The sequence below is a fragment of the Sturnus vulgaris genome, chromosome 25, assembly GCF_052056855.1.
Source record: "Sturnus vulgaris isolate bStuVul1 chromosome 25, bStuVul1.hap1, whole genome shotgun sequence".
Classification (NCBI taxonomy): domain Eukaryota; kingdom Metazoa; phylum Chordata; class Aves; order Passeriformes; family Sturnidae; genus Sturnus; species Sturnus vulgaris.
In genome coordinates this window covers 7,783,784-7,797,080 of record NC_142267.1, presented here as the reverse complement: position 1 = coordinate 7,797,080, position 13,297 = coordinate 7,783,784, and the positions used below count along the sequence as shown (strand labels likewise).

At 46.1% G+C, this 13,297-nt stretch overlaps 1 long non-coding RNA gene across 1 annotated transcript; it reads left to right on the top strand.

The window, feature by feature from the left end:
* The first annotated feature begins 7,231 nt into the window (after nt 1–7,231).
* LOC148221266 (uncharacterized) lies at nt 7,232–9,739 on the top strand. The gene is made up of 2 exons (XR_015808413.1): nt 7,232–7,323; nt 8,596–9,739. It is a non-coding gene; the product is annotated as an uncharacterized LOC148221266 (long non-coding RNA).
* Nucleotides 9,740–13,297: the final 3,558 nt, after the last annotated feature.

Below are 13,297 nucleotides of genomic sequence, written 5' to 3'. Positions count from 1 at the left end.
TAATCAGTGTGTCATAGGATTGCTTTCTGACTTGTTAAAAAGAGTTGGAGTAAGTACATACTGTATAAAAGTATAAAAAGTCATATAAAATTTGGTTACTACAAAAAAAGTGGTGGTACAGGGGTGAACATAAAGGGGAAATTAGCTGAAGTCAGAAGTTTCAGCAGTGTGCCCTGTTTGTGTATGGAAATGTCTGTTAGAAGGTAGGTGCTAATTTATTAAACAGTGATAATTCTGTGAAGTGAATTCTTATAAAAATTCCCACAGGAGGAGGTTGCTCCAGGAAGTGCAAATGGTTTGTGAAGGTAAGTTGGAAAAAACGTATATTTTGCAAGTACATGCTACTTGACTTTGGGCGTGTGCAGAGCGGAGGGCATAGTTGCATAGTTCTGGTTTTGTAGCTTGTTCCACCGATGCAAAGAAGGAAAGGGAAAGGAAGGTCAATCTCTCCAATCCTTATTTGAATTCTTGCTTACGGAGGAGATCTTCTGTGTAGATACATGTGAAATTGCTGCAAGCTGCATTCATGAAGTAACTTGCACTGCTATAGACAACTGAACGTTATGTTGTGATGAGTTGAATATTAGGAAGGGACTGATTTGAAATTGGCGGCATAACTTGTTCTGAAGATCAGCTCCTCAGTTTCAGGACACTGTGCTGGAGTTACTCAAAGCTTTTGTGACCAGATGTGCTTCAAAATCTCTTATTCTGCAATTGGAAAAAAAACACCCTATTCTTTCCCTAGCATTTTATATTGTCCTGCTAAAGCATTATGAGTGAATTGGAATTCGAGTCTGTATGTTTATGTCACTGATCTACTGGTGAAGATACAACTGAATTACACTGAAGCATAATAGTGAATCGTAGAAATGCAATCTGTAGGTCATACCTATTTGCTTTCCCAAATAGAGCTGTGATCCTGAACTAGGAGCTACACTTGATTTCTTTCCTTTGACAAAGATATTAGTCTTATTGAGGTTTTTGCTTAAATCTCTTCTGCTTGAACTACATTTAGATGGCTATGCTTTTTTTATTTCACATGGAAACAATCTTGTAATAAATGTGTGCAGCTTGCTGATACAGTGTAGAGATCCTGTGATTATTATTGTGAATAAGCTGTGCATGTGCACAATCACCTTAAAGGAGAAAACTTCGAAGTGCAGCATCAACTTGAGTATGAAAGCCTTAAGGCTAAAATAAAACCATTCTGCAGTAAAAATGAGGAAAGAAATGAAGAAGTTTGATGTTTTGGAGGCTTGTGTAACTTCTAATGATATTTGGTGAATATGTGGAAAAGACAGAGTTGGGAAAAATCTGTGACCCCCATTTAGCCTCTTATATCATTCACAGATTAGAAACCATTGGGTTTTTACTGTATTTGTGTTGTTAAAAGTTATAGCTCTGCAAGTCAACCCAGATTATTTTGGCACTTAGATCTGTAGACTCATCAAAAATGAACCCAAACAACCCCAATTTTTTTTCTGCAAGTGAATCTGTGAATTTCAGCTGTTGAATCCATTTATGAATTTCAGTCAGTGTCAACATAGGGAACAGTACAAAATATGCTAAATTCCCTCAGGGGTCATTTGTTAAAACTCCTTTGATTGCTCCATAGTCGAGACTTTGTCCACTTTGTCCACCTGTGAGTTAACACATGCTTGTAAGAAGGTATAATTTCTAAAGATATGCTTATTAATTCTGTTGAAGCAGTATAAACTTCTCTTATCACAAACCTAGGTAATAAAAAATCACTCTGTACTCTCTGCCATCTAGAGGTGGCACTATTAATTTATAAAAAAATCCTTTTGTTCCCCTGCCACTAATCTGGGAGTTGTAATAAAGTGTATTTTGTAAAATCCTCTTGTAATCTTGAGGATTCCATAATCAGAAGCTTTTGAAACCACAGTATGTATTTGTAACCTTTAATAAAGACACTGTAACTGACAATGGATGAATGGATTGTGTTGGTTTGAAAGACAAGTATTTGCTAAGAAAAGGCAAGAGCCCCTTCGCTGAGATGGAGAGTGCAACCCCCTCCCTTCCAATTACAGTAATTTTGAAATCAAGGGCTTTCAGGCAAAAGATAGGGGAGGTAGGAATAACAGTTCTGTACTAATATATCTAACAAGGCAAACAGCAGAAACAACAACAGCTATAAAAATTGACAACAGAACAGTCTAGCTCCGCTCCAGTCCCTTCTGGCCGCAGGCCGTCTCCCTGTGCTGTTACCGGTGCTGGGGGCAGGGCAGGTCCCGCGCAGTTGAAGAGGGCTGGGTGATGGCGGCCGCGGCCCAGGGGTGAGAGGGATGGGGAGGCGACTCCCCCTCACGGTGTCGGTCGTGGTGCTCGGCAGAGTGTCCGGAGGTAGGAGGATGAGGTGGGAGAGCAGCAGAGAAATGTCTGACAGCAGGAACGCGGCTCCCGGCGCTGGGATGGCGGGAGGGTGGAAGGCAGCAGCACCGGCCGCCTGCCTCCGACTGCACGACCTGGTACTCTAACTAACGGAGCTAGGGTGTAGCCACAAATCCTTAGCATAACAGTGGCAAAAATTCCACAGAAAGAAAAGGGGAAAATTCAACCCCCAACAACCCACCTCACTGACAATCAAAATTCATAAAGGCTCCATGATTTGGAAATAAAACAGGTCTCTAAATTTTGTGAAGGGAAGGTGCTCAAGTGAATGACAGTGTATAGAGATCCAAGAATCGTATCATCCTGGACTGACTAACAAACTGTTCGAGAGTTTTGCCACTTAGAAAAGTTGCAAAAATCAAATTCTGATACTTTAATTTGATTTACTGACTGTACTTCTGTATTACTGTAAAATGCATAAACTATTGTTTTATGAAGATAATTGAAATGTGGAAAATGACTGGTTTTTAGATTCCAGTATACATTTCCATTAAAAATATGTTCATGGGCACAGTAACTTGAAATTAAATTATAATTTTAAATTAAACTTCAGATAGTTGCTTTGAAATTTGTGTTTGGTTGAAACAATGACATTCAATGTCTGTGGTCTGAAATATTTTATTCAGTAGTTTCTCTTTCTTTCTTTCTTCAGCCTTCTAATTATTGTAACTTTACCAAAAAAATGAAAACTAACAACAGAAGTTAGCATGGTGTCCTGGTTTTGGCTGGGACAGAGTTAGTTTTCTGCCTGGTAGCTGGACAGCTAATGGAGAGTTGATGGAGTTTTTTTAAAGTTTTTTTAAAAGCCCCTGAGTCAACATATTGGAAGCTAAAGGTAGATATGTTGCCCAAATGTCTGCACCCAGATGCAGCTGCTGGTCAAGATAGATCAGAAAACAAAGATTCTCATTTTGGGTTTAGCATGAGGATAATGTTGACATTAACAATTCAAACATCAGTGTGTTAAGCTGTGCTTACCCTAAGTCAAGGAGTTTTCAGTTTCCCATGCTCTGCCAGCAAGCAGGTGCACAAAGGGAGGTGAGAGGGAGCATGGCCAGGAGAGGTGACCCGAAATGGCCAAAGGGCTATTCCGTGCATAGGATGTCATGCTCACTGTATAAACCATGGGAGGTGGCAGGAGCCATGGATTTGTTGCTAAGGGCTGGACATCAGTCAGTAGGTGCTGAGCAATCATACTCTGCATCAGTTGTTTCTCTTGGGTCATACTTCTCTCTCTCCCACTTTTTAATAATAAAAATAATGTTTATAATATCATATCTTTGTAGCTTTTGAGCCTATGATCTCAGTAATTGGCTCAATTTCCCGCCTGCAAATTGAAAATACTTTGATTTCAGTTGCATTCCCTGGTCAAGTAGGCACTTGAAAGATATTTTCTTTTTTCCTTTGGTTTTTTTTTTTGCGACTATACAGGTCAGAAAGCTCATTTGGGAAGGCACTTTGCATTTAGTCCAAGAGAGACTCATAAGTGATTTTCATCACCATACTACTGCAAAACTCAGTTGCAGGAAGAATAATGTTCCTCACCGCATTGTCTGTGGTTGGCTGAATTGTGTGAAATGGCAAAGCAGTTCCCAGTTGTGGATGAAAGTGACCATCACGCTGTACGTGTGCTAGAGGAGGAAACCTCCACTGCAGAGCAGGACCTGCTTTCATGTGCTATGGAAAACAGCTCAAACTATGCAAAGATAATTGTGTTAATGGGGCAGAAATACTTGGTACCACCAAAAAGCAGTTTCCTCTTATCTGATATTTCATGTTTACAGCCCCTGCTCAACTATAAGTATCTTTAGGTGTTAGAATTTACCCCTTTTCTCCCGCCCAAGAAGGGTAGTTGACATCTTGCATCTTAACATTTCATGATGACTCAATTAACAGATTTTAACATACAACATCACACTGATAGCAAATGCTGCTGCATTTATCAACATAAAGGTGATATTTCTAACTTTGTGCAAATAGGTAAGGACTTTCACATGAATTGTGAGTGGTTAGGAAATCTTGTCATGAGGGGATTATTTGTCTCCAAGAGGCTCCTTTAAAAATCTCAGCCAAAATACAACGGTTTGTGAGTATGTTCTGAGCTGCTGTCAGCATAGAAGTCACATAAACACGTTGAATTGGGACCAGCTGTGCTGCTGGGTCCCTGTCCCACAGGATAAGCCCTTAGCATAGGTAGGTCCTTGCTGCTGTTGAAGTGGTAGTCCTGCTGTCTTGACTTTTAGCTAGATTAGACCATGGGGGAGGGGTGAGATAATGCACCTTAGAGCAAATGTTCACTTACAGATTCATCCTGTTCAGTGGCAGAGTCTTTTTACATTGGAATAAGCTGGTTGTGGAAGAAAGCGTAATATCCCCCAGGTAAGGTAACAGTTTGAGGGGCTGTTGCGCCCAGCTGGAGGGCAACGCCACTTCAGCAAGATCACCAGTAACAAGCATGAATTGACTTTTCAGCTGCTGTGTCTCACAGGTGAGAGTACTGGCTTACGCAAAAATCAGTGACAGGGAAATAGGGGGATTTTAGAATAAACAAGTCCTCTGTAAAAGTAGATCAAAAGCTATCCAAGCCACTATCCCCAGCCCTAACCTGACAGCATGCATCAGTCTTCAGTGCCATTCCACTAGCTTTCAAATTGACCTTCATTATTACTATTACTATTATTCTTATTACAATCAGTCACAGCTAAGCTTTATCAGACAGTCTTGCAGGAAAGATGTTGCCTTTGAGCACGAGCTGGGCATTACTGCTCTACCCTCTAATCAGTAATTTTAGATTTTTTAATTGCACATGAGAAGAGAGGAAGCATATGTGTATTGGTTTGAAAGACAGGGGCCTCTTTTTTGAAAAGGAGAGTATAAACCCCCCCCTCCCTTCACTCCACTATGATTTTGAAATTAAAGGGTTCTCAGGCAAAGATATGGGGGTAGGAATAACAGTTCTTTACTGATATATATATATATATATATGTAACAAGGGAAACAAACCACAACAACAACTGCGAGATCAACAACAACAGAGCAGAAAACCCAGCAAACAGTTCTCCCGGTTGTGGACACCTTTCCTCTGTGGTGCAGTTTCCATTCTGGCGCTACTTGCCGGCCCCTGGTGAGCAGGGAGGAGAAGCGATGATCCCACGGGGCTGGACGGACCCTGCGGTGAATGGCGTCTGTGTCCCAGATGGGAAAAAGCGGAGGGGAGACGCTGCTCACAGGTCCCAGGGCAGTGTCAGTCCTGATGCTCCAAAAGAATGTGCTGAAGTCAGTAGGAGATGCGGGAGAGCGTCCGAGCAGGGAGGTTGCGGGATCCCACAGCCAAGGAAGGCAGCTCCCCGTGTCGGGATGACAGAGCCGAGTATCTAGCGACCGTCCTTCTCCGAGCCAGACAGCGAGAGAGCGCAGCTGCCCCCCTGATCTCGGGGCGTTCCTCCTCTTTCCCTCCCCTGCCCCCATCACCAGCCAGGGTGTAGCCCGCAAACCTCTCAAAGTTACAATGGGGAAAATTCCACTGAGAGACCCAACCCCCAACAGGGGAAAAAAACAGAACCCCCCAGCTGGGGATTTTTTATTCTGAATTTTAAAATGAGTTGAAAAACCTGAAAGGCGAAAGTCATACACACAAGGTTAGAACGAGTCAGAACACGGACACAGGCAGACACTCTTCGGCTTACACACTCACTGCAACCCTTCCTTGAAACACTGTACTGAAGAAAATCATCTGGTAAGACTTAACATTAACGCAGAAGTTCCGATGCAGGACTGCACAGCTGGGATTTCAGCTGCTATACAAACTGTGAAAAGCAGCGAGCAAAACAGGAACTTACAGATGGAGCACTGACACCTGATCAGCCAGCAGCAGCTGCGCCGCGCGGGGGCCGCGGGCAGGGCCGCGGGGGCGGGGCCCGGGCCGGGGCGGCACCGGGGACCGCGGTTCCGGCCCTGCCCGCAGCCGTGTCCGCCCGAGCGCGGCCCGCAGCGCAGAACGCGCTGTTCGCTGTCCTGCGGCCGCCCTGTTCCTGCTGTGCCAGAGGTAGCTGCGCCAGGAACAGGGAAGATCCGCTTGGCTCGGGCAGCTGTGGAGTCTGCCTCCGAAACTCCGCGCTCTTCACTTAAGACCGCGTTGAGCCACACGAGCGGCTGAGGGTACTGGACTTGTTCAGCTGGAAAAGAGATTGAGTTGAGAACTCTTTAGGGTCTGCATCTTCCTCCCGAGGGGCAGTTCTGATCTCTGCTCTCTGTGACCAGTGATAGGACCCAAGGAAATGGCTGAAGCTGTGCCAGGGGAGGTTTAGGTTGGATATCAGGAAAACGTTCTTCCCACAAAGGATGGTTGGGCACTGCCCAGGCTCCCCAGGAAACGGGCACGGCCTCGAGGCTGCCAGAACTCCAGGAGTGTTTGGACAGCGCTCGCAGGGATGCACGGGGTGGGATTGTTGGCGGGGTCTGTGCAGGGACAGGGGATGGACTGGATGGATGGGCCCTGTGGGTCACTTCCAGCTCGGGATATTGCACGGTTCTATTCTGTGGCTGCTGTGGGGAAGACGCCGGCTTTAGCCGGCTCCCAGTCGACCCGAGGCTCTGTGAGTATCGCAGCCCTTCGCCCAGCGCGGTGACTCAGAGGCGGCTCGGTCCGTACGACTGTTCCCGAGCCTGTCCCTTGGGCTTTGCCCCTCGTTATAATCCCGCAGCGGGGCCTGGGGCTGGCTGTGTTCAACACACGGCTCGGTTCGTTTAAAGCACAGCTCTGTCCCGCCGCGGCCCAAGTGCCCGCCCCCTCCGTGCCTTCCCTTCCGGGGCGGGCGGAGCAGTGCGGAAGGACGCGGGGCCGGGAGGAGGCGGATCGCGGCGGATCCCGGTGGATCTCAGTGGCTGCAGCCGGCTCGGCGGCGGCGGGCGGTGAGCAGGGCAGTCCCGCGGGGCCCGGCCGGGGCCCAGGCGGCTCGGACGGGCTCGGGGCAGGGCGGGCGCTGCCGGGCGAGTCCCGCTGCACTGTGCGGGAATGTGGCGGTGGCAGCCCCGCGGCTCGGCCGTGCCCTGAGCCCGCCCGGGCGCGGAGGGGGCGGGCAGAGTTCGGGGCGGGCAGTGCCGGCTCCGCTCCAGAGCTGGGGGAGCTGCCGGGAAAGGAGCACGGAAAGCCCCGCTCCGGGTGCTCCGGAGCAGTCCTCCTTCGCTGCGTGTTCCTGAGCCTCAGCACGGAAAACTTGGCTGCTCTCGCACTTGCTTATGGTTTGCCGCAGTGTGAGAGTTTTGTGGGTTTTTATTAAGATCTGATTCGTGTGTGGCTGCTGGGCAGCATCACCAGTACGACACTGCGACGTTTCAGCCGCCGCAAGGACGGGGTTTAAATCCAAACCAAACCCTGTTTTCGTTTAAAAAAGGGGAGGAGGGAGGCAAAAATAGGTTGACATTTTTGTACGATCCTTTAAAATGTCTTGACGGTTTCAGTGTTTAAAATATACTGTCCTTTTGTACAAGGTTAGAATCAATAAAATCTAAAAATTGAAGGCTACGCCTCTGTTTTTGACACTAATGTACCATTAAGATGGTTGCTACTCATCCATGTTGCTGGTAGTGTAAAATTTTCTTTTCTTCTTTTTTCTTTCCCTAAGAAGAAATCCTACTAAGTACTGGGAAAGAAATTGCCTTAAACAAAAAGAGAGTAGGATTAGACTTAGATCTGTTCCCCGAAAAGGTGGTGAGGCCCTGGCACAGGCTGCCCAGAGAAGCTGTGTCTGCCCCATCCCTGGAAGTGTCCAAAGTCAGGTTGGATGGAGCATAGAGCAACCTGGGATAGAGGAAGGTGTCCCTACCTGTTGCAGGGGGTGGAACTGGATGAACTTTAAGGTCCCTTTCAACAAAAGCCAGTCTGGGCTTCTGTAAAATTCTAGTTGTCTCCAAGTAGCTTTAAAAAAAAAAGTATTTTGAAAAGTGTTTCTCTGGATAGTTGATAGTTCTGGTTTTGAAACATCGTTATGTCACCTTTAGATAATCCCTGTGTTTCTTTTGGAACACAGATAAGTCTCATGAGGTAGAAAGAGGGAGCAGGGGGTTTTGTTTGTTTTTGTTGAACATATAAAATCTTTAGGAAAGGACATGGGTCAAACCCACTTTGCGGGAGGTGTCTGGAAGCACAGGGAAGTTTCGCTAACACCCTCTTGTGTTGGACAGGGCTGCCTGTGTTTTAGGCAAACTGGCTTTCAGTAAAGGATACCATATCTGTCTCAAGCTGGACCCACTTCGCTTCAACGTGATCATGGAAACCATGAACAGAGAAGAATGTCTCATATCTGAGTCCCGAGCTGTGTCTGTCCTCTGCATCTCGATCTGTTGTGATAACTACGGTGTTAGAAAGGTGGCAGGCTTGACATTGTGTGAGCCACTTATTCTGGAATGTAAAGAAGCAATTAATCTGTTTGCCTGTTTGCTAATGGAGAGGCTTCTGATTTAAATGAGAAAAGAAGAGACATTTTCTTTTCTTCATCTCTTGAGAGAGAATTTTACACATTTAATAACACTTCATTATGCATGTACATTTTCATAAAGCCTAAGCCTAGCCCTAACCCCAGTCTGAACCCTAACCCAATTCCTGGCCAAAGGCACCTGGCTGCAAATGCTGGCCCTTTTCCAGGGGAAACAAAACTCAGCCCCCCAGTGTCTTGTTGTCAGTTCAGAGGTGGCATCTGGCACTCCTACAGCCAGAGTCCTAGTTGCCCTTCTCCTCCAGTCCAACTCCTGGCCTTGCACAGACGCCCCAACTATCCCACCCTGTGCCTCAGAGCATTGTCCAAACACTTCTGGAGCTCTGACAGCCCTGGGGCCACAGCCATTTCCTGGGGAGACTGTTCAGTGCCTGACCACCCTCTGCGGGAAGAATCTTTTTGATATCCAACCTAAACCTCCCTGACACAGCTCCAGGCATTCCCTGGACTGTGCCTCACAGAGCAGAGGTCAGTGTGTGTCCCTCCCCACACTCCACTCTATAACCTCCCTGTACAAATCTCTTCCTTCACTTTCCTCTGCCTCAGGTGCTTCTGTCATCAGCCCAGGGATTTTCTCACTCCCAAGGCTTATATTCTAGCTGGAGACTTTTTGATCTTCTCCTGGCTTGTCCTGGAGAGACACCTGTGACCCAGGTGTGGACATTCCCTTCCAGAGGATGCCCACAGTGAGGGATGTTGTCCATGGGGTGCTGATGCTGTGACCCACCTGAGCACAGTGGGCACAGCTTCTGGAGGTGCCTTTTGGAGCACTCAGAAATGGTGTCACAGTCCCATGCAGAGCTTTATCAGGTAATAAATGTTAACATTCCTCAGCCCTGACTGCCAGCCTGTTGTTGGAATGGATTTGTTATTTTTATGAAGTAGAAGATGAAAGACTGGTGGGAGAAAAGGCCCAAATAACCTGGATACCACCTGACTGAACATCCACATCCTCCCATAAAACTTCACCTCAAACAAGAGTGTTTTATACCCAGCCCTTTGTCAGCTTTTAGTGATCCAGCCTCAGGAACCAGGATCTGCAATTGCCCCTATTTCACACAGAACAAACATTATTCCTGCCATAAACTCTTCGAGGCAAGGCTCATGTTTTATTTGCATTCATCCAGACTCTTTTCCAAGCCCGCTATCTCCTGGCATCATGTACTCACAAACTTCTAAGAGATGACAGTCTCTGACCAATTTAACTGAGGGCTCTTTTTTGATGCTGCTTCTTGTGGGCAGGTGCAGAATCTGGGATCCCAACAGAGCAAGGCTGCCACAGGCCCACCAGGCTCAGCAACACTGAGTGTGTACCTCCAGTAGCTGCTCATCAACCCAATAGCTGCTCCTGGATCTTCCTCCTTCAGACTCCAAGATCTCTCCAGCAATTAGCCAGGGCCCTCTGAGCCTCTGACAGTCAAATCCTCTGGTTTTCACCCCCTCATACACATACACTCCTGCCTCCCAAGGCCCTGACCCAGCTGGTCACCTCTTCTGGCTGGGCACTCCTGGGATCACACAGTTCATTCACACACACAGATTACAGTTCCTGCCCCTGGCACAGGAGCCCTGCACCCATAGTCCCACTCCAGAGGGGCTCTCATACCTCGCTTCAGAGGGAATAAACAGTCCCTGACTCAGGAAAGGATTAAGGAGTGGAGGTTAATGAGAAGCCACATCACAGTGTCCTGATCAGGATCACACTACCCGGTAAACTCTTCACACAGCACTGCCCACTTTTGTCTCCCAAGCCTTATTTTTGTTCTGTGTTTGTTCCTCTCCAAATTCCATCAACCCCTCCATTTCCCCACCTTTGGTTCTTCCCCTAGGCTTCTACAGTAAACGTAATAGGATCCTGTACTTCCCTTCCCCCGCATTCATGTATTTCCTGTATACCTGTTCAGGGAGAAAGGGAGAAGAGAGAGGTTGGCTGGAAGGACCTTAAACCTCACCCAGTCCCACCCTCTGCCATGGGCAGGGACACCTTCCACTATTCCAGGTTGCTCCAAGCCCCATCCAACCTGGCCTTGAACACTGCCAGGGATGGGGCAGCCAGAGCTGCTCTGGGTACCCTGAGCCAGGGCCTCACCATCCTCACATGGAGGAATTCCTTTCCAATATTCCATCTAAGCCTACTCTCTGGCCGTGGGAAGCCATTCCTCCTTGTCCTCGCACCCTTCACCCTTTTCGTCTCCTCATTCCCAGTCTGAGGAAGTTCATCTTCCCCTACCTGATTTGCCACAGACCCCTCACCACCTTGGTCACCCTGCATTGGATTTTGCTGGTTTTTTCACAGGTATGTCCCAGGAGGGAGAGTTGGACATCTACCAGGAGATATCAAAAAGTCAAAGATGCCTGGGACATCAGATGTCTAACATCTAATAGATGTTAAATGATTGCTAACAGGGATATTTGGATTCACTGTCACCTTATCCACTGGAACAGCAAATCAGAGCATTTACTGATCTGGTCAAAAAATGTCTCACCATGACAGGAATGAAAACAGCAATAAAATACTTTTATCAGCAATTATAATTCCAGTGCTAGACTGTGCAAATATCCCAGGCAGAGGAGAACATGAGATTTGTCTTTCAGATTCCTGGGAAGAAAAAAAAAAAAAAAGTTAAGCTCCTGGAAAGATCTAAGAGTGTTTCTATCTTGACCCTGATATTTTTTATCAGAACATGCAAAATATTTAATGCAAATTCTCCTTGGGTGTGCCCTTGCTTTTATGGACTTTTTATTGCTTATAAACCAAATTACGTCATTGCTGGTACTTTCTCTGACCCTTTAGTTAAAAAGTTACCCCAAGGACAATCCCATCTTTGTGTGCTCAGTGTTTGCTGAGCACTCCAGGATCCTTGGATTTGCATGGGGTGGGAGCAGAGCCCCACCCAGGCATGACACCAACCCCATCAACATTGCCTCTAATCCTTCTGCATTTTTTCCATGAAGAGCACTGAAATTTCCTCAAAAAAAGCTTCATTTGAAATTAGCAAAGGCTTCTGTTACTCTATTTACTAGGTGAGGCAAGTCAGAAATTCTTTTATATTGAACAAAAAGACAAAAAGAAGGGTGGGTGTGAACTGAAATGGGCTGCTCAGAGAGGCTGTGGAGTCTCCATCCTTGGAGACATCCAAAATTAATCAGGAAACGGTCCTGGGCACTCAGATCCCAGGGAGGTAAGAATGGACTTACAAGTGTCCCTTCCAACCTCAATCACTCCAGGATTCTGTGAAGAAATGGGTTTTAGCCTTCATATTTTTGTACATTTGAAAGGAAGAAAGTTTTATTGCTGTTAAAACATCTTCTTTTCCTGCTTGCCTCAAATGCTCTCTGGATTTATCCCTTTATGGAAAATTAAAATAAATGAATAAATAGATAAATAAATAAAGGGGGTTGGGGGAAAGGAAAAAAGCAAGCGTTAACAAACATTCTGAAATACAGGAAGAATATGGACAAACCAGGAGGTGATAATTGCTAGATGGGTGGGAAGCCAGTGGTTAGTGGGAATAGAAGCAGATAAACACAACATTTCTGAATAGAAGGGATACAGGGTAGGAACTGGAAAAAAGTGATGGGATTAGTATTTTAATAGGATCTAAAGCTGGTTGTTTGAGAACACTGGTGGCTAGAGCTAGAGAAGAGAGTAAAAATATGAGAAATGTGTAGAAATTATATATTTTAAACTTAGAAAAAATAATCAGTCCAGGAAATTTTGAGCTTCAGCAGAATAGAGGGAGAAATGGGCAGGGAAATCCTGTAAGGACCAAGAGAGTCATGGGGCAGGAATGGAAGGGGAGGAATAATGAAAGCTGGCTAAAGAGCCACACTGTAGAATCAAGGAGGAAAAAAACCAACCTGAACTCCAAAAGTTAGAGATAAGAGACTGGTGATGGTGCCAGTAGGAAGGGGCAGCCAATAAGTAGAATAAATTGTAGCTGTGGAAAGGGGTATTAACCCTTTAGATGCAGCGGAAATAAAACGCACAGCTACGTGGTCGTCTTTCATGGTAGGAAAGAAAGAGACAAGTTTATTCAGAAACACACTTGGTTTTATAACATGACTCGCAACTCCAAGGGCAGAACAAAGATGATTGGTTCAGAGAGAAGACACCCCATTCCCAGGGCCTGGTCATGCACCACAACAGGTGTTCTATCTTTGTTATTGAATTCCTCTCTATTTTGACCAAGTTATCACCCTGGCAGAAATTCTCCCTAGCCTTGAGCTGGACCAGCTTATCAGGCTGGGAACAGAGCTGAGAAGCTCCGGCCTGGAATATTTTTCAGGCCATAATTTTCTAGCTCTCTCAAGTGTATGTCCACAATAAATGATGTATCAGCCAAGGCCTGGATAATGTGGAAATGTGGAAGAGCCAAGCAAAGTGAGGA